General features: G+C 29.4%; 1 protein-coding gene across 2 annotated transcripts in view; it reads right to left on the bottom strand.

The window, feature by feature from the left end:
* The window catches only part of LOC107448832 (gamma-aminobutyric acid type B receptor subunit 2), a 274252-nt gene that overhangs the window by 250686 nt on the left and 1181 nt on the right, over positions 1–22385 (bottom strand). The window lies entirely within an intron of this gene.

The following is a 22385-nucleotide window of genomic DNA, read 5'->3' as shown; positions in this document are numbered from 1 at the left end:
TAGTTTTTATTACCACATATTCATTAAAAAATATAAAATGAAAAGACTATATTTGAGGGTGCTCCTTGATTCTCGCCAAGTTGTGATCGCGGTTGATTGCCAAGCTGGGCGATGTTGAAACCCAATTGTAATTAAGATTGGTTTAGATTTAAGCGTTATTTTTAAATGTTCAACGGTGTATATAATTTCAGAGGTCCGTTAGTTCTATGTTGGATACCAGCTAGTAAGGTTACTTTTGCTTCTGGTCAATAAGATCGAAGGTATGTGGCCAGTCATAAAAAGGGCCAAAAAAAATGCCATTTCCAGTCCGGTACCACAGACGCCATTTTAGATTTCGCCCAATTTATGTGGCGATGGTTGTACACAGATTTTATTCATGATAAATTTAGACAGAATCTAACTGCTATTAGAGAATTCTGAGCACCTAAATCTGAGGATATTCAAACTTAATGAAGAAGTGAGTTGTTATTTCCCTTTTCTTTCTGTGCTTACTCCATTAATTTCAGTTTCGTGATCTATCCATCTATGCGTGAATGATAGTTTAGTATTCCACTATTCCAAGATCACCAATTGAGAAGGGCAGGACATCGGAAAATCTGTTGAAGGAATTGAAGAAATATTGTGGTATCAAAACGGGGATTCAAACTTCCTATCAGCTGATCATAAGATTGTCAGATTAGCCCTCTCGTCTAAAGTATGTAAGCATCTGAAAGGAACTAACTAGCTTCATAAAATTAGCTTAGTTGAAACGGATAAAATTCCAATTGTTAAACCGTATTGAGGAAAAAATAGTCAATAAACGGATTTTTCTCACAGTTTACAGCGTGAATATCTTCTTTTTTTATGGTTATTTTACTGGTTTGGATGAATATCGAAAAATTACAGTTAAATAAATTGTAAATTAACCATTTTACTGAAAAATTTCTAGCAGTGTATGGGAATGCAAAAAAAAAATTTTTTTTAATGCTAAAACACTGTTTTTTGTAACAACTTTAAAACCTTTTGTGATAAGAAAAATCCTCATATTTTAGAAACGTCAAATTTAGGAGTCCCCTTAAAGTGATGATAACAAAACAAAAAACAAAAATTAAAAAGAATCACCTAAATTTAATTCAGTCAAAAAAGGAATATAGACTGAAAATACAAAAAACTTTTGAACCGGGAAATGAAAAATCTTCATTTTTTTATTTCATCGAATAAAAAAATATCTGGGATTTGCAAAAAATATTAGCCCAACACAATTTAAAGCATTTTTTGATACGGAATGGACGCTGTAAAGAAAATCAATTTTTTGCATTTTACGAACCATGAAGAGATTTCTTCCGTTCTAACAGAATTTCAAAAACCCGTATGCGATTACAGTGAAGAAAAAAAAATATATTATCAGCTTTTCTCACAGAAATTTCCTATTTTTTCGCCCAAAGCACTGTGCATCAAAAATTGAATTTTCAGACTTCAGCAAGTCGGGTTCTTTTCTATAAGGCTTAAAAATAGATTCCGTGTAAGATTTCCTTTCTTTGAAGTTTCGAGATATATTTACCTTTCAAGTATTGGTTCTTTTACCTGAAAGATAGAGTTGTTTTTTTCTTTCTCATTTTCATTAGATGTAAACAGTAAGAGTCTTGATATTAACAAAAGAATACAAGAGTTTAGAATTTCCAATAATCTAGTTCAAAAATTTTCCTTCGAGAAAATTTATGCCGAAAAGAAAAATTTTCTTCCAGAAATTGTTTTCTCATTTGATTTTGAAAATAAACTTTATTCCAATATAATAACAAACTTATAATGTTTTAATGTATTTTAATCGAGTGTAAAATATATTATAAAGTGTAAATACCTTTAAATTTATTTTTGTTTAATTTCTTTAAATTATTATCTTCATAACTTTATTTTCTAATTTACATTTGAAGATAACAATAATGTTTTATACATTAAAAAAATATGGCTTTACATGCTCAAATTTTCAAACCAATCGCCAAAAAATCATTTTTTAAGACATGGACGTTTGCCATAGTGATCATCGTGATTTTTTTTCTAAATGGTTGAATGAGGCTTTTTAGTCATTTCACTGAACTCATTTTTTTTTCATTGTAGAATGAAATAAAATATTGTTTGAACTAAATTTTCCTTAGTACTAAATACTGCTCCTTTTTTATTTTCAGTTAATCTTTAGAGAGCAGAAGAGAGCAAAACTACAAGCCTGTTTTTTTTTTTTTTTTTTTTTTGGATTTAGCAANTTTTTTTTTTTTTTCATTTTTGTATAATACTTCCAGCAGATAGTGTTGACAGTTTTTACATATGTGCCAAAACAAGATCATTAACTATTACTTTATATTTAATATATATAAAATATCTTTAATGTATATAAAAATATTTAATAAATGTTTAATATATATTTAATATTTTAATTTAAATTTAAACGTTTATCTTCATTTTGAATGATATGTAAGCTATGCTATACTTTTTTAACGTTTTTTATGGAAAAAGTTGTTTTTGTCCTCACTAGCCCCATGTCTTTAGGCAGGTGTGGTCACGTCTCAAAACATATTATTTGATCAATTGTTTTTATTAAAAAATCCAATAAAATCAAAATATAAATAATTTTAATCTAAAAATACAATCAGGAGTAAAAAAATTTTAAAAAGCTTTAATAATAATTAATATTAATAAAACTAAACTCAGTGGCTCAACAGCCCATAGAGGAACAAGGCCTTCTGTGCCCATCTCAGTTTTCTTGAACTTGGGCTCTGGGGTGCAGGAGCAGATGTTCCGGTTAGGTGGTCAGCCGAACGCGAAACCCTCAGTGTTTAGTTCCCAAGCAAGCTTGGTACTCACTTATCGACCCACTGAAGGGATGAAAGGTTGAGTCAACCTTGCACGGACCGATGATCGAACCCAGGACCTGTGGCACGGTAGCGCGAAGCTCTACCACTCAGCCACCGGGCGTCATTACAGCCCAATAAAAACTTAAATTCTAACATCTCTAGTAATAGCGAGATATTTTTCTAATATTTTGGAGAATGACGAATGTTACTATTTAGCATTTAATTTTCGGTTATACAATGCTTCGACTATTACGTTGCTTAAATAATTAAAAGAAAATATATTAGACCTGAAGTGCGTTGAAGTTTTAAAATTATAGCAAACCTGAACAAACTTTATTACCCTTTATTGTTGTTTCACCAACACGATAAATACTAAAGAAATCTATAATTTCTGCCTCTGGGAGTATACAAATATTGTATCAGGGTTCCTATATTTTTTCGAAATCTTTTTAGTGGAAACTAAAATGAGATAAAGTTCGATCATTTAATAAATTTGTGCTCACTACTTTACGTTATTTTGTAAAGAAAATATGTCTGTAAGAGAATTGAGGGTTACTAGATCTCTAAACATTAAAGCAATATTTAAAAAGGAAAAAGTAATTTTACTACCCCTAAAAATTCTAAAAGTAAATTTATTACCACTATTAAAGTTACTTGAAAAAGTTCCCACTAACACCACCACTGCGTGTACACACTTGCTTCGTGTAGTCAATAGTTCATTCAAGCTCATTATTATTTAATTAAAGGAAGGTATTTTAAAAGTGACTCTAAATATATGAAATAAGCATATTTCTTCGTAACATAAAAACTCATATTTTTTAAAATGATAATTAGAAATTGTCTAAAGGTGCAATTAAAACAAAAGTTAAGAAGTTACTTTTCCACCATAAAAACCTTATTTTTTTATTCGCTAGATAACCATTGTCTTTAAATTGAATATGAAAGTGTTACAACAATTTTGTAATTAGCCATAATTTTTTAAACTGATAATTAACAGAAATATTCCATTTGTCTACACTAGTCCCCTGTCCATACCAGCCTCCCTTTTCTCTATAACTTATGCCCCAATTTATTAATTAATCTACTTAAAAACAAAATTGATGCATTGTGGCAAAATGTTTTATTTCGACATTTAAAAAAATTATTTCCCTTATTTCTAGATAAATATTTGTAAAATTCAGTTACATTACTTCACTGCTACTTCTACAAAATAATTAAAGTTTCATTCCTTCGCATCGCCCGTACCTGTCATAAATTTCACATAGCTTTTTTCATAACAACTGAATCACAAAAATTGCAAGAAGCCTCTCCAAATCCAGAAAGATTTCTTCTTCTAAAGCATCTTCGCCCTTCCCATTTTACTTTGGATGTAGCCTAAAGTTGCATATTGGAGCAAAGGAAACCGCGTTCTGACAGTGATGCATGAATCTCGCTAAGATTTACTCTGCCTCAATGGATGAAAATATCGAAAGAAGGAACGTATTTGGTGTTAAGAATATTTCTCGCGAAGGTAGAATGTTATTTAATTTAGTTTATGGAAAGTTCGCCAAAGTTATTTAATAAAGTCGCCAGAAAAAAAATCAATTCAAAACTTTCCATACATCAACTTAATTGAACTTGTTTATAAAATTAAAATAGATGAATATAATATTTCATTTATTTCAATCAGGAAAAAATTTCAATTTTTTTTTAATTTAAGGGGTCACGGTACTCTTGCAGCATTTTTTTTTTTTAAATAAAAGTATAATCATTCATTTTGTGGATGCTTTACATGCTCATTTTACTTATAATCAATATATATCAATATATATATAATCAATATATATTTAACTTAGAACCAACAATTTGTTTTTAAAAAATACCTGAATTGTTTAATTTTATTTTAAATTTTAAAAAATATTGAAAACATTCTAAATTTTTAAATTCCTAAGACTTTTTTTATTTTAAAGGAAACGATGGAAATAAAAATAAAAATATGACCACCGAAGCCGACGTCTTCAGGGGGTACCGGCCCCGGTAGCCATAAAACAAAACCATTTCTAATTGATTTTCTGATGATTTTGTTTGAGCTTCTTTTCTAAATTGGTTATTTGTATTTCATGTTTTTTCCTGGACTTCTATACAAAACCACCGGGGTACTGAGGGAGTCAATTTAGGCATTTGCTTCTCCCTCAATTCGAAATAGTTTTGTTTCATGGCTACCGGGGCCGGTACCCCCTGAAGACGTCGGCTTCGGTGGTCATATTTTTATTTCTATTTCCTTCGTATCCTTTATTGCTACTTTTTCTGAAATTTCTGCTGCTTTTTCAGAGAAGTTTTATCTATTTAGAATTAAAAAATTTTTGTTTTCTTTTAGTATTTTTCTATTTAAAAATATTTTCAAAAATTTTTTTTTTCTCTTTGTGCTTGCAATATTCATCTTAACAATTTTGTGCTTCATTTGTTGATATATCAATTAGAACATTTTTAATAGATTATTTCAAGTACTAAAAAAAAGTTAAAAATTCCTATTAGGTATATATAACATACTGTAAAAATTATAATACCTCATAAAAGGCTTATTCCATGAACAGTGCTTATTCATACTTAAGATAAAGAAGGCTTATTCATACTTAAGATAAAAAAGTTTTCTTCAAGCTTTATCTTAAATAGAAAAAATTCCTTACAGATTTAATTAAGATTAAAACACAAAATTATGATCTATGAGAAAAAGCACTTTAAAGTCTATCTGCAGATCAAGTTTCTGTTTCAAGGGCAATCTAAAATCATTTATAACTTTTTTAAAACAGGTAGACAAAGAGATGATTTTTTTTTCAGTGCATTTGAAATAGTTGGAAGTTTTATTATAAGCAATAAAAAATATCGACATTCTGGTCATTTTCTGGGTACTGTGACCTCTTAAAAGTTAAGTTTTTCAAAAGCAATTTGTTTTCTTTGTAAAACATATCATGTTACTTATAAGATTTTAACCCACTTAGGGATTGTTTGTTAAGTATTACCTCACCTATTTTTGCAATAATGTAAGCATATTAAAATAGATTTCACCTTTAAATTTTTTCGTTTTTTTAATCCACTTCTATAAATTTAAAAAGAAATTAAGGTAAAGTTAATCAGTTTATTTATCACAGATACCCTTCGACACCTCTGAATGAATTTTAAAGCTTAAAAACACAAACGCAAAGCACGAGTCAAGATCTGAGGTATCTAAGATTTGAACTTGTCTGCATAAGGGGCGAAGAGGAGCCGCAAACTTTCAGCCTAGGCAAATAAGCAACCGAACTGTCATGTCCCATAGAATGACGGAAAACTGCTACAACTGCAATTCTTGGAAAATCAGGAATATCTGTCTCGTTTAACAGGGAAGCCCTTAACTTGCCTGTCGAGTCCCACAACACACTGCTCTGTTCTTAAATCTAGAAGCTTGAATTCTTTTTATCAGGAGATTTGTTGAATGAGAATAAAGCCTTCTCAATGACTTTAGGTAACGTAGATCACTTCGAAAGAGCCTACAGTAATCACAATTCCAATTACTCTTGGCAAAAAGTTTGGTTCACATTTTTCCGGATAGCAAAGGATTAAAGAAACATTAAAGCGTATAATCCACCAATTGCAAAACAATTGTTTTAAAGTGGGACGTACACAATGCAAGAGATGTTTTATAAAAACTTCATTTCGCATTTTAGACACATTTAAAAACGAAGAAAAAGCTCAAATATGTGTAAGAACAATTTGCATTGTTATTTAACCAATTTTTCGAGAAATTTCTAACAGTGCAAAATATATTTAGAAAACCTACTACTAACTTGCTTTTATCCTTTTGCGACGCAGTTAGCCCATTCTAGGACCTTTAATAACAAAATGATGTTCAAGGTTTCGCTTCTAAACGCTCGCCTGTTTAAGCATTCACTATTATTGGCTACTCACATTTCGTAACAATAGAAAATTGGCCTTTCCAAAGAAATAATAATAATCAAGTTTCTGATAAAAATTTAATTCCAAATTTATTCACTCAGCTACTAATTAAGTTTTAAAATATTAAAAATGCCTACTTTTAAAAACAAGTATGATTTTTTACTTCATTAACACATTTTAATTAACACAAATGTTTTACATATAAATGCTAATGCAGTGAAATAATTAAACCCATAATAAATAATTTGATAAAGGAAGTTACTAGTTTCTTTTTCATCTTTTTCGTAAATGGTATATCTTAAGTGTTTAAAAGGTAATGCAACGTAAGGCTGAAACGTGTAAATGATAACAAGAACTTCTTAACATAAAGTAATGCTATTGCCACGACAAACTCATTTCACCGAAATTAAATACAAAATATGTAATTTTCTACTATCCCCCCTTTTCACAGGAAAACTAGATAAGAAAAATCGAAACTGATCACCAAAATACTGAAGTATAACAGCTTCTCATACCGTGAAATATCTAACCCTGTCAAACAGCCCTTCTTGCAAGGCGATGAGGTAAATTTCAACAGGGTAGCAGGGTGGCCATAACGATCGCAATAAATACACGACCCCCCCCCCTCTACTTCTCCAACAGTGGGGTAGAATTCGAAACGATGGGGGCAACCAGTTTATAGTTTTCTATCTTTTGCTCCAGAAGGTTATTCATCCTCCAATCCTTGTGCTTCGAATTTTTATCATTATTTTTGGCAATTGAAGAAATTTGAGAACTTTATTTTGGAGCAGGGGACATTTAGACTTGTGGACGCCCATGCAACAGGCTGTGTTATTTCTATTTTTATGATTCAGGAAGAATTCAGCCGAAGGAATGAAATATCCTATCTGGACGCATTTTCTGTATTTTTATTTTCTTGAAGCTGTAAGAAGTTTAAAATTCCTGCAATGACTTGTAGTTGGGAATTGGTTAGTTTATAAATGCGTTACATCCTAACTGCGATTCTATTTGATTTTGTTATCCGATCTAAATTTTAAGCATTCATTAAGAACTGGAAGTGAGATCATTATCTTTTGGAAAACATTTTGATAAAATATATCTAAAGTAAGAATATAGAATTGAAGAGATGGAATAGATACAAAATGTTAGACAAGCACATTTTCTTCAAGATAGAATTGAAGTGATGGGGAGAGGAGTGATAAAAATTTGGCAGGAGAGGAAAATAACTATTGAATTTCTTGAAGCGTTGTAAGAAGTTTCTTATTCAATTGAATTGGTTAGTTTTCAAATTTATTGGGTATTATTTGCTATGATTTTTTATTGATTTATTTTTAACCCATTAAATATCTAAAGCTCTCGTTAAGCTCCGGAAGTGAGATTATTATCTTTTAAAACAGGTTTCAAACAAATAAAACGTGAAATAATGAACTAAAAAAAAATAGAAAATAACGATACAAAATAGAAAAATAACTATTTATTTTCTGGGAACGTAGTTAAAAGTTCATAATTCTTGCAGTGATTTAAACCTCAAAGTTTTTAAGGTTTAAAAATACGTTATTGACCTACTTGTTATGGGTATTCGATTTCTTGCCAACCACTAGTTAAGCACTGGAAGTTTTATTATTATCTTTTAAAGCAGATTTTCATGAAATGAAACTAAAATAAGTAATTAGAATGATGAATTGAAAAGATAGAAAAAAATATATTTATTTTTTCAAGCGTTGGTAGAAGTTAAACAAGTTGCTGGAAGAGGCAAAAACTTGAATTTTAATATTTATTAGGACAAAAATACGTTGAAATATATTTAATATTATTTTTTTTAACTCATCGTTTCAAGCTTTCTACACGTGCTGAAGAAAATCATTATTTTTTTAAAATAATTTTTCATAATATTAAACTTAAATACTTTAATAAAATGAAAGGAAAGTATAAGATTTCCTTAATTTAAAAATACATAATTCGTTAAGGCAATAAAGTTTACATCAAATCCAAACATAATTTTTTAACTTTACGTACATTTTTGATGAATTACTAATTAAAATTTCATGATAGTATCATTAACATTATTCAGTATCATAGGAAGATTCAGTCACTGATATACGACCTCCCAGGCATTTTACTTATCAATATTTTGCATTTTTATGAAAATTGTAATTTATGTAGTATAAATGTCATTAAAATTCTATAAGTCAAAGTTTCAATGATTAATTTATTTGTTAATTAATAAATTTTTTTTAGAAATAAATGTTTCTTGACTTTTTTTTCAATTGTCTAGTGTTTAAATCGTTGAAAATGAATATGTTTTGCAAGCTTTCTTTATCCCCAATTCAATTAAAAACAATTCAATTAAAACTTTTACACATTTAAAAAAACAAATAGGAGAAAAAACTTTACATTTTTGACTCTAGAATTCAAACAAGTTCGAATCTTTATCAGCAAATATCAAATCCTGACAAGAATTTCATTAAGTTGTTTTTAAATTTTCAATTGTTTCAAATCCTTTAAAAAGATATCAACATTCATTGCAAATAAAGATTGTGAAAAACGAGTTTTTATTTGCGAACGAGATTATTTATTTAATGACGCATGTTTGCACAAAATTTCATCAATTTGGCTGATTATCAGGATTTTTGTTACTATTTTTATTCTAAATTTAATAAAAAATTCTTCTGCAATTAAAATTACGGACTATGAAATTTAGCAGATAAAGTCGCGTATGAGAAAGAAACAAAACTAAAAGCCATTTTCGTTTTTCTGTTATAATAAGCTTAACTCCATAGCTTCTAAGCAATAAGCACATCACATTTTACTTTATCACTTTAAAGCAAGCATTTTAAAAATTGAAATGATAATAATCGTCTTTGTATTTTTTCTATTTTTCCATGATTATTTCAATTGCTGCAATTTCCAAAAAATAAATACATAAAAACCATATGACTATATTTCGAGGGATATAATTTTGAATGAAAATAACCTCACTGATTCTTTTTTGTGATTTATTCCCAGGAGGAAGAAAATTTATGAAAAATTTGAGTAGATAACCACTAACAGTTTACTGCAAAAGCTATGAAGTAATATTTCTTCGAATTCGATGAGCAACACAGAAAACTGCGTACAAGAACACTTTTATTCAAGTTAACATCAAATAGAGCTTTTATATGCAATTTAATGGATCTAGTTAGATCTTAACACCTAAAATAGAAAAGAAATAATCCAAGTTCACCCTCATTCACAAAATAAATTTGTTATTTTCTCTTGCAAAAACACCAATGTTGGCTTACTTTAGATATCGTTAGTAGTCTGTTTACATCAGTCTGTTACAGTAAGAGTCGGCGTGAGTTCGTAAACTTCTTCTACAAAGCTGCAAAATATTTACTGAAATAAAAGTTAAAATGTGCATATACGTTTTTACTGGCGTAATACGGTTAGTAGTTATATTTTAATTTTTAAATATCTGTGAACTGTATAATTTCATAACCGTCGTTGAACAGCCAACCTAATTTTTGGGTTTAAGACTGCTAATGTGCAACTTCATATCCTTGTAATATTGAACCCAATACAGTAGACAAGGGAACTCTTGAATCAAGTAATGGGAGAAATTTGCCTCCGTGTAGGACTTTTTGATGGAACTAATCCGCATTTGCATTACGTGGAGAAGAAAAACACGGAAACCTTCTGCGGTTAGCCTGACCGAAAGGGGACTCTAAGCCATGGTTCGTCTGCCACTTACGATATTTTAAAGTCAGCACCGTGGTCGGTGCAAGCCGGATGCGGAATTCTTATCGAGCAACCATCTCTGGGATTCAAACCAGATTCACATAATTGGAAAGCGACCGCTTTATCCCCGGAGCCATCCCTGCCCTGTGAACTGTATTTACAATTACAATTTTGTAAAATTTAATTCTATCTGCTATGTTTTGTTAATGCTTGCTTGAATTTGGTCTTAATATTTTCTCTGTACTGCGCGTATCCTTAATTAACAAACTAATTTTATTTTAAGAATGTATTCATCATCAATTAATGATTCTTACAATCAATTAATGATTCTTCTAGTGTATTGTAAAAGTAAGTTTACCGATACTCATGTGTAATATCGCTAACTATGGTTATAAGTTTCAGTGTTATTGTGGCGGCTACTTAGTAGTGTCAGAGAGCTAAGTACTGCAAGTAGTGTAACCGAGTAGTGCAAAAGAACATTCTAGTTGTTCTCTGTTAATAGACACTGTTGTCAATAGTAATTGCACCAGGAATTATCATTGGTTCTTGGTGTAGTGAAACACCAATTTGGTATAAAGTTACCATTTTTTTATTGTACAGTTTTCTTATTATATACATTAAGGCACACTGAATATAAGCTATTCACGGAAGCTGTTATCAACAGATGCATCAAAATGAGTCACTTAAAGCTTATTGGTCACATCTGACCGAATGGACCCTTCTTCCTTGACATTTAAAGTCTTCAATTATAAAATGAGAACTAGAGTTAGAGGTAGGCCGAAGATCAGATGGCTTGACTATGTGGAAGAGGATTTTAAAATCCTAAAACCCTATAAAATAAATATTACTAACTGGAGAAGAAGGGAAAAGAGTGGGAAAGAAGGGAAAAGACTAAGAAAAGAGTGGAAGGGAGGAAAGTTATAGGGAAGGCTCTATCCAACAAAAGGCTGTCGTGCCAGTAGAAGAAGAAAAAGATATATATTTATTTAATGTGAACTAACTTGCACCTTAAAATAAAAGGTTTAATTTTTCTCTTTTCTTATAACTGATTCAAATTAACTGCATTACTTCATAAATTAAATACTGTTTAGAATAAAGTAAAGATAAGATAAAACTAAAAGTATTTTACGAAATAAATTTAAACATCTTATTTGCAATGCATATTTCTACTTTTTTTCCAATTAAAAAATGTCCACGTTTGATGTATTTATATCATTCAAGATTTACTTTCATGTAACATTTCATAAAATAATTACATATGTTTCAAATATTGTGATTTTTTATCTTTTTACAAGTTAATTTCGTTTTTGAAAACTTTAAGTTCCAACGTTTTTACATATATTTTTCATTAGTTAGCATAAGTTTCGAATTTTTATGTATCCTTTTTTTAAGGAAATGTAAAATCTGAATTAAAACCATGCATTAAACATTCATTAAAATTATTAATGAATAATTCAGAAAACGTTAATGTCAGAAAATTTCTGCTCACATCCAGAAAATGCAGCTGAATACAAACTAGGAAAAGTGGTTTGAATTAGCATAAATAAAAACATTTCAAAAGATTTGCGTGATCAAAATGCTCTCTCAAACTCTAATCAATCAGAGAAAATATATAAACTGAATCACCATACAAAATAGTGCAAAACTTTATTGTTAAGAAACTGGGTTAAATATGTTTTAAATTCATTTTGAATGTTGCTTGCAGAAATAGAATATTTACTTCTTTTGTAGTTTAGGGGAAACTTTTTTAGTGGAAGTTGAACATGATACCCAAATTCAAAAGTTAAACGTATTAGCATATTTGAACATATTAATGATTGCTCAATTTTCTTGTCTTTTTGGGGACCAAACACAATGTTCATGTTTGCAAAAAAGTACTTGTGTTTGGTAATAATATATCTCATAAAAAAAACTCTCTAAGTATTGTGATAAATTACTAAATTTTATCACATATACACTCGATAACAAAAAAATCGACGCACCAAGAAGGAGTTGTCCAATTGAAACGAAAATTGGTGGATAGGAAGACAATGTACCGAATAGTGAATGATTAAAATTTCAGAACAATTGAATACTTTATTGCAGAGTTACAGCGTCAAAGTCAATAAGGTGTTGACCCGCCTCTAGCCTGGATACAAGCTGCCACACGACGTGGTATGGACCGATAAAGCACCCGGATGGTCTCTTGCGGTATTTACTACCAAATTCGATCCAATTGTCGAACGAGGTCATCAACATTCCGTGCCTGATGCAATCGCCTTCCCATCATATCCCAGACATGCTCGATGGGAGAGAGATCTGGTGATCTGGCAGGCCAAGGAAGAGTTTGGCAAGCTTGCAGACATTTCATAGCAACACGTGCCGTATGTGGTCTGACATTGTCCTGCTAAAAAACTAGCCCAGGGCGCTGCAAAAGGAACTGTAGCAAAACAGGTCTGAGGAAGTCGTCGACGTACCGCTGTGCAGTAAGTGTACCTCTAATGACCACCAAAGGGCTGTCAAAGGAAATGACACCCCAGACCATAATGCCTTGTTGAGGGCTGGTGTGGCTTTCAATAGGGAAGGCAGGATCCCCCCTCTGGCCTTTGCGCCTCCAAACACGTCTTCGATGATCGTCAGGACGCAGTTGGAAGCGGAATTCGTCGCTAAAGACTATACGTCCCCAGTCGGCATCATTCCAGCCTGATCGAGCATCGATTTAGCGCGTCTTAGTGCGTTCTTGGTGCGTCGATTTTTTTTTGTTATAGAGTGTATTAAAACCACATTTTATTCTCAATTTTATCGAAACCATTACCAAAGTGCTTCGGTAAGAACTATTGTGCTATTTAGTGCTCATATAGAGTCAGAAACAAAGTAAATTTCACCGTATTCTATTATTTCATCAGCCAAACTTTTTTTCAGATTCTGTTATACATATTTTGGTTGAATATGGAACATATTTGGGTAGTTTCTTTGATTACATACAAAGGATGTGTCCAATGTGACATGCTTTGTTAGATATTTCAAATGTGATATGCTTCCTTTAGAGGAAACATCAAAGGTGTGAGCGGCTGTTTTTTATTTAAAAAAATATACTTTTGAGTATTTTTATTTTAAGATAATAAAATTTCCAGTTGGCATTATTTGATAACTTGTAATGTTTGATGCCTGAATATATTATAATTTTATCATTAAACTGTAAGCTATCTATTAGTTCGTGATTTTCTAAGGTCTATAAACTGAATCAAACTTTTTATTTTGAGTGACCCACTTAAAGGAAAATTAAACTCGTAAAATGAAAAACAGTCATTAAAATTTATTCATTAATAATTTATCTAAGTTTGGCAAAGTAGAACTATCTGAAAAGAATTCATTTCGTTTTCGTTTCCTTCGTGGCATTCTTTTTAGCGTTTTGTTAATTTTTCTACATTATTCTCTTAGGAATTTAACTCACTCTTTTCCATTTCCGTAATCCTGCTTATTTTTTTTTTAGAAAAAAAATTCACTCTAATTGCTGCTCATAAAAATGAAGAATTAAAAAGTTTAAATCAAAACAGGGTTCTGTCTTTTATTGACTATAGCAGGAATGCCGCGTCATTTTTATTCCCTACATTTTATTCCCTACAATCATGAGCTGATACTCTCTTCAATTTTCCTCCCCATGAACAACGAGAGGATTTGCAGCTATGGCAGATTTAACTCACACTTTGGCGCGTGTAAGTAACACGCGCCATTTGTTTAATCAGCAACCAGGATCGAACTCACAATCCGCATCTCTACATCACGGGAGCAAGCGACGCTATTATCAGAGAGCAAAGTGTTAGAACATGTTATTATTTTCCGTTATTTCAGGTTTGATGAATTTCTGCTTAATATTTTGAATTTCCTTTTGTTTTATCTTTCTGGTTAGTGATGACTATTATGCAGTCATAGGTCTCTGGGTCTACTCTCAGCCACTAAAGCTTTTTATCTGGTCATTCTCAGCCTTCACAGCAAAGAACCATGCTGATCTGTTGTTGTTTCTAATGACAATCGGAAAAACCAAACTCGCCAATCTGACCGTTTTCGAATAAAGTAAACAATCCCACGCATAGATGGCAGCACCACTCATTTTGGAGGCCACTTCCTCTATTTAGACATAAATCTGAAGAGGAAGACAATTTTATCTAAATCCCTCTACTCATGGTACTTCTCAGTGACTGACCACAAGACTTTCAATTCCACGGATTTTACGGGTGGTACTCGGTGGATCTTGGCGGAGTCGAGGATCGTACACCGGCACCCCCTAGGCTACCACGCCTGTTACTGTCCTTATTGCAGTGAATAATTCTGTTCTTTAAAGTCTGCAGGCTAAATGAATAATCTTCATGATAGGTTAAATGAAGAATTTCATTAATATTGATACATTCATATATTTTCCGTAATATATGTTTGAAAAAGGTGTTTGGGTATTTAAATGTTTCATTCAGGAACATCTTTCGTAGAATAACATGCTCAACAGTGCATATCAGCTTACAGAATCTATTAAATGTTCAAATCCATTTTCAGTAGATAACATAAATGATAAAAACAACAAAATGCGTTCACGTTCCTCAAAAAATTAGCTTTAATGTTAAGCAACTTTTTAGCGTAATTTTTGTATAAAATTTTTATTTTGCAAGTCAGTCTCAGATTATTATCTTACAAGTAATCTTTTACTACTTGATATTATTCTCCTTCGGGTAAAAATAAATGTTCTCAGGTGTTTAAAATTAAGTTTGATTTACGAACGAAAAATATTTGATAAAGATCCACTCTCATAACATAATAACTCAGTTTTCTAAATTTCCTTTCGTCGTGCTTTTAACAGAGCCATATAGCCCCGCTAAAAAGAAGTTCATTTGTTAATTTGAATAGTAGACACTGAATAGTGAAATTTAAAATACTAGATAATGTTGCGTAGATAACATGCTTGCAAATTACGAAATAGAAAATATATATTTCAGATAGAATTTAATTAAAAATGATTATATTACAAATAATAATCTATGACAAAGTAACTAATTGTAATTACACTGTTTAGAATTTAAAAAAATTCATTATATATCTTAAAAACATTCACAAATACCTCATTATAAAGAGCTATAATACAGTTTACGTTTAAAATATATATTGGTAGAATATAATTTATGTTTTAAAAATGATTTGATTAAATGAAATAATATATATAAATCATGTTAAATAGTTACTCGAAACTATGTAAAAATAACAAACCATATTCTCACAGTATAGAAATTATTTATATAAGATTTTATAATGTTATGATGCATATTATGGCTTAAAAATGACATAAATAAACGCAATGCTCCAGATAAATGATGTTACGACGTTAACATGTTTAAATTTAAAACACATCAAGCTCGTAAAAACTATGTTTTTAATATTGTAAATCCATAATAATAGAAAATGTCAAGGGTAGAAAATAAATCAAAAATAAAATTGTCCACAAAGAGTCTTATTGGAAAACTTGTTAGCGACAAAAATTCCTGGAGAGCTGAATTTATGTCCCTCAGGGCTGAAAGGGAAGTAAAGGAAGCTTTGCTTTTTTTTATGCTCCCTATTGTACCCTATGCATGTTTCTTTGGATAGGAATTTGTATAATCTTAGAGAACAAAAGAATCTAAATACAGAGGGAGAAAAAAATTGATTTTTTTTCTCACTGTTTAGACAGTACAGATTACGATTTTATTTAATAAGAAACATTGAGCATAAACTTGAATTTTTAAATTTGTCGCTATAAGACCAGTGTCGTAATAGAGAAGTTTGAGGTTTTATATCAGTCAGCCCAGATGTTTTTCTGCAACTGCAGATAAGGATAAGACATATTTTTGAGGATCAAATTTAGATAAATTTCAAGTTTCCAAATGTCCGATAGCGAAATTTGTTGTTTTATATTGAAAATGAGCTTAGACATTTTTTGTATTTATTTAAATTAGGTTTAAAGTTATTTTTAAAACTTTAGTTTCAAAAATTTATAAATTAAAAGAAATTTTCAAAGTATAAGACTAATATCGTGATGAAATATCGAAATTAAAGTACTTTAAGAATTTAAATTTTTAAGAATTTAAATTTCTTAATTAAGAATTTAATTCTTTTTTATAAATGTAAATTAGGTTCAGAAAAAAATAATATAACTTAGTCTAGGATTTCCGAACCTGTTTCACTCCTTTAGGTATAGATATGTTATAAAAGACATTTACTGTTTCTTTTAACCTCTTCATTTCGGTATAAGGATTGAATCAATTAAAAAAGGAGACAACCAATGAAGTCATTTTTAAACTTATAAAGATAGTAAAAAGGATTAACTGTTGCTCCTAGAATTACTACGGGATTAAGAACGACAGATTATTTCCGTCACTCTATGATAGTCACTTTTTTGTCAAAATAAAATTTCTTTTGATCAATAGAAAAGTCTCAAATATTATCAAAAATTCCATAGTTGGATAGCGACGAACGTGTGATTCTGTGCCATTGGAAGATAAACAACCCCTCCTAAACAATTTCTTTTTCTGAAATTAATAAATCTGAAAAATGTAATCCTAATTCAATTTACGCACTCGCTACTCTGTATTTTTTCTTAATTTAAATTTTAAACATTTTGTATAAATAAACTACCTGCGAAGAATTTTATTATTGCATTGATAGCCATTTGTGTGAAATATCTTTTTCGAAATAAAGAAAAACATGTTATATTTTTTATTTAATCAATATGATTATTCATCATAAATGCTGAGTATTCATCATATATTAACTATAAAAAAATCAATAATCGTTTTTTCTTATACTTAACAGCTTGAATATCATCTTTTTTACGGTTATTTAACTGTTTTGGTTAATTATGGTAGAATAACAATTAAATGAGTAGCTATTTAACCATTTCCATCTATAAATGTTTAACAGTGTATAAACATTTCTAGATGGAAATGACGCTAGATGGAATGATCTAAAAGAAAGGACGCAGTTTTCAGAATTGCAAAAAAAGATGTTGACAAAGTAGAGGAATTATTTAAAAAACACCAAGCCATTTAAGCAAAAGTTACTTTTCCGGATTTTTTAAATTTAATACACAATAAAAAGTTTTTAATTTTTCTTGAAACTCTTTCAGTTTTCTAATTCTTTCATCATTAGATTATAATATTTTCTCTTAAATGAGAAATATTCGAATACGGCGACACCTTACTGCAAAGTCCTTTAAATGCATATATTATTTCAGAAAGTCCCATTTTTATTATAATTTGTGAAACATGTGAATAAAATACTACTACAAATTAGCTATTTTTTTCACGATTCTAAATATTTTTATTGCTTTGAGCAAATAGGTAATAAAATTACGTTTTACCTTATATTTCTTATTTAATTCTAACCTTTCGTTACAACCTTAGAATTATGGAAATTGCATCCGATGTTTTAACAAGCAACTCAAACCATTTAATTAAATCAGCGAAAAATCCTAAAAGAATACTTTGCTTTTAAAAAATAGAAGTAAAGAGAAGAAAACAAGTCAAGCAGTTTTCTCTAGTGTTGAAAGTAAAAGATTAGCATATATTTCCAATGGAAAAAAAACCTATGTGCTCTAACTCATTTCCTTTCCGTGTCAATGCTTCTAGGCCATTCGAAAAGTACTCCTCTTCACATTAGTTTCAGGGACAGCTGTTACGGATTTCTGGACTACATCCAAGTAAGCCATTGAAACTACGGCAGAACCTCTAAATCGGCTACTGGAATGCTTATGGCCGGCCCTTATTATCGCTTATACTGCCCAAAATGTTGTCATTCATCGGTTGCAGAAACGATGCTCAGCAGAATGTCTTCATTTAGAATTTGAATGGGCATCCTTGGTGTAAACAGAAATAATGCCCTTGTATTTTATTTCATGAAAAAAAGTAAATCTATTTTAAATCTATTTAAACATTTATTCCATAGTTTGTATAAGTATCATGATTGTAGACACTTTAACGCCGCATTGTAGAAAATACCTGTGTTAAATATTGTAAGAAATTCCGGCACTCTGGCTGCATGTACGTATTACCGTAAAATCGATTTTTACCGTTAAATCACTGAATTACTGTAAATAAATGTTACTGTAAAAATCAAAGTGTAAAATTTTGGGATTGAAAAATATTTTACAATAAAGTGGATTTTACGGATGCTGTATGTAATATTATGCTAAATTCTTTTGAAATCTGAATAAAATAATATTAGAAAAGTTAGAACTAATTAATAATTCACTAGTAAATATTATAACTTTTAAAAATAAAACATTTCAAATCAAATGTAGATAAATAATTGCAAGTGAAATCGAAAAAACAATTTAAAACATCTGCCGATCGGCCTGTCTAGGGGGCAGTGAACTGTCGTTGCATCAGAAAGGTTCTAGGTTCGAATCCCGGGCAAGGCATGGATGTTTCTTTCTCTCTATCTGTGTTCTATGTCCTTTCTCCTTTGTGCGTGAATGTGTGAATGTGACCCGCCCTATGAACGGGCTGTGGTAGTGTGACGTGGGCGACGCTGCTCCACCGCCGTGGCGCTGCCACAGGTGACCACTGGGTAACGAAAAGAGAGTTTGCAGTTCTGGCACTTTCTGTGACCAATGGACAGTAGTTCCAAGTGCCCGCCATTAAAAAAAGATTTAAATCATCTTAATTGTTAGAAATTTACGCACTATCAGATGCTATTGTAGAGACAAAAATAATTTTAAGCAATTTTACCATTCGAAAAAAATGAAATATCTACAATAAGGCTTGCAACCAAAGTTTAAGAATTTGCAAGCAAAAAAACCAACATTTCAAATCATAATTTTCACACTTTTATGAAAGTATTTTTTTCACTTAAATTCAGAATTAATTTAGAATTCATGGAGCTTCAAAGTTATTAACAAAATTTCATGAGAAAGTAAACCGCAGAAAATTATTGACTCAGCACTTGCAAAAATAATTTTGCGAGTTTACTTTAAAATATAATTAATTATATCTACTTCATATTTATTTGGGCATGCGTATAATCCCAATGTAATTAAAAATCATCAATGTTTGGTGCAATTTTTATCGAAAATCTTTGGTATTGATTTTGGTAAAATTACGAACAAAATATGGATTTATAATGAGTGATAAAATTTGTAAATGTGGTAAGATTTGGTCATTTATCATGATACTTTAAAGCATGGAATAAAAACCTTTTATTCAGTTAAATTTACTTTTCGGTTTTGTATTTTTTACTATATGTGCAGTAATAAAATGTAAGGTTTTAAAATTCTGGTAAAACGTTACCATATAAACTAAAAAATTGCAAAATGAATGTTTTAGAAGCTGTGTATTTTTGTTTAATTAACCTTAATTGTGTTTTTTTTTACCATAAATGTCATTACGATATAATGCAGATTTTTTACCAAAATTTTCTTCTCAGTTCACATAAAATTTATCTACTCCACGGAAATTAAGAATTCGTGTTAAAATGTTAAACTCCTATAACTCTTTAAAACTCTTTTTTTTGCCTTGAAAGCATAATAGAGAAGACTTTTCTATTAAGCTTGAAATATTATTCAAATTTCACAAAATTAACACATTATTCACTAATATTTATAAATAATTTCAGTAGTTATGAAAATAATTTTCTTAACAAATAATTTATATGAAAACAATTAAAATTTTGCTTGCAAATTTTTTATTAAAGAACTATTTGAAGCACAACTATTGAAACAGAGAAAAAATATAAATTTTTCACAACTAGTTAAATTGGCCATTTCAAAATATTCACTAATTAAAACAGAACGGTAAAAAAACTTTTAAAAATGAATCACACATCTCAAGATGAATAAGCATGCCTTTTTTGACTTTAGAACCATAACTTTGATTTTTTTTTAAAAAAAGGCTGCCGTTAATTCCTTTCTAAGTCATTAATAATAAAGAATTAATACAAAATCTTAATTAATTAAAATAAATTAATACAATTGCAATTCTACTTCACAAATAAAATTATTAAATTTTATCTGTGATTAATTAAGAATAAATTTAAAGAAAAACCGAAAATAATAAAAAAATATAAATATAATTGTTAAAAATTATTTTTAGAAAAATATAAGAAGAAAGTATAAAAAAATAGATAAACTGTATTTTTAACCTTGAATTATAAAAGCAAGTTTAGGAATTGTAGACTTTGCTAATTTTAATAAGGACCTATAAAATAATTCGAAAATTATTTTTTGTGCAATTTCCTTGTATAATTGCAAAAAAATTTCTAAATAATTTTAGAATATTAATAATTAGGTAAAAATAACGATTAAAAATAAAAATTTTCGTATACTAATTATCTCCATGGGAACCAAGCTTATACTTTTAAACAATTTTCAAATAAATAATTGTTTTGACTGCAAAAGAAAAAAAATCTAATCATTAAATAATCTGTTATTCTTTATTAAATATGCAATAGAAAGGGAAATTATTAGAACTCTTTTGCTATTCTGCCATTTTATTGAAGCCATTTATTGCCATTTTATTGCCATTTTATACGTGATTTTATTTAAATAAGTGTATTTTTACATAGTTTCCTAATTAAGGAGATTCTTCAAATCAACAACAAAAACTTCGAAAAAATTAAATCTAAAAGTCTGATGAAATAATAATTATTTGTAAGACAATTTTTCTATATATTTTCTATAAACATGTTTTTAATTTTAATTAAGAACTACTATTTTTCCAATAATCATCTATTACGTTTTATATATATCGATATTTTTGTGTTTCATATTAAAGATAAAAAGCCTTATTATTTACATAACTGAATAATAAAGATGTGGGAAACCATAAATTGTTTTTTTTAAGCCACAATACTATAGAAGATAACTGTTTATTTGATCTGCTTCTAAAGAACAGCAATTCATTGGGTTTTACATAACCAATTGAAATTCTCATTTTCCACAGCGAGGCAACATATTTAAATATTTGCTTTATTCATAACCTATATTTAAGAAGCAATATCAATATGAAAGGATAAATATGAATTTTAACGAACTCAAACTGCATTCTAACGTCAACCCTTTCAGTTAGAATTTTTTTTTCTTTTGATACATACAATGCTAATATGATGAATACGAACTTTTAGAAGTTTCAAGTTTTTGCCTTGAGGATAAAAACTCGAAAATACCTAAAACTACTTTGCTACTGTTTTTTTTTTTGCTGATTCCTTTTTTACTGAAGTTGAGCTGTGTTTCTGAGTTCTTACCCTACTCAAGATTAACAAAATATAATATCACTTAACGAAATCATGAAAATTGGATGTAAAAATTATCTTCAACTCTAAGGAGTCATACTTTTCTCGATCAAGAAAAATAGACCTATAATACGAATAGAAAATAGACTTACAATAACTCCACGACAATAATAAGAAACCATATTAAATAAAATGAAAAGAACTAATTATTCCGATGATTATTAGTAAAGTAACCTATAATAGCTAAATTGGTGACTTTTAATAGCTGTTAGTAACCCTTAATATCTAAATTTAAATCAGCTTTTCTTTGTAATGGCTCATTACTTTTTTGATTTCTAGAATACGAACAACGTTACTTATTTGATTCATAAAATACGAATTAATAGCTTATTTTATTATATATTATTGCTTATTTTAAATTTCTCTATTTAAATCAATCCAATCAGCTTAGTTTAAAGGCAATATATTTAAACAGATTTCTATATTGAAGATAAGCTGCAAAATTTTAATATTTGCAATTTAATGATGTTTTTGCATTTTAGAGATGTTACAATAATAATCATCTTGACCTGATCACCAATAAGAGGAGTCTTTAACTATTTAGAGAAAAAGTTGATATCCGATATACGGACACCAGGTCAAAAAAAATTTAAGTGTATCCCTAAAACATTTACTATGATATACTTTACTATGATATACTTTACTATG

This window comes from Parasteatoda tepidariorum, chromosome 2, assembly GCF_043381705.1.
Source record: "Parasteatoda tepidariorum isolate YZ-2023 chromosome 2, CAS_Ptep_4.0, whole genome shotgun sequence".
Classification (NCBI taxonomy): domain Eukaryota; kingdom Metazoa; phylum Arthropoda; class Arachnida; order Araneae; family Theridiidae; genus Parasteatoda; species Parasteatoda tepidariorum.
This window is presented reverse-complemented; position numbering and strand designations above follow the sequence as displayed.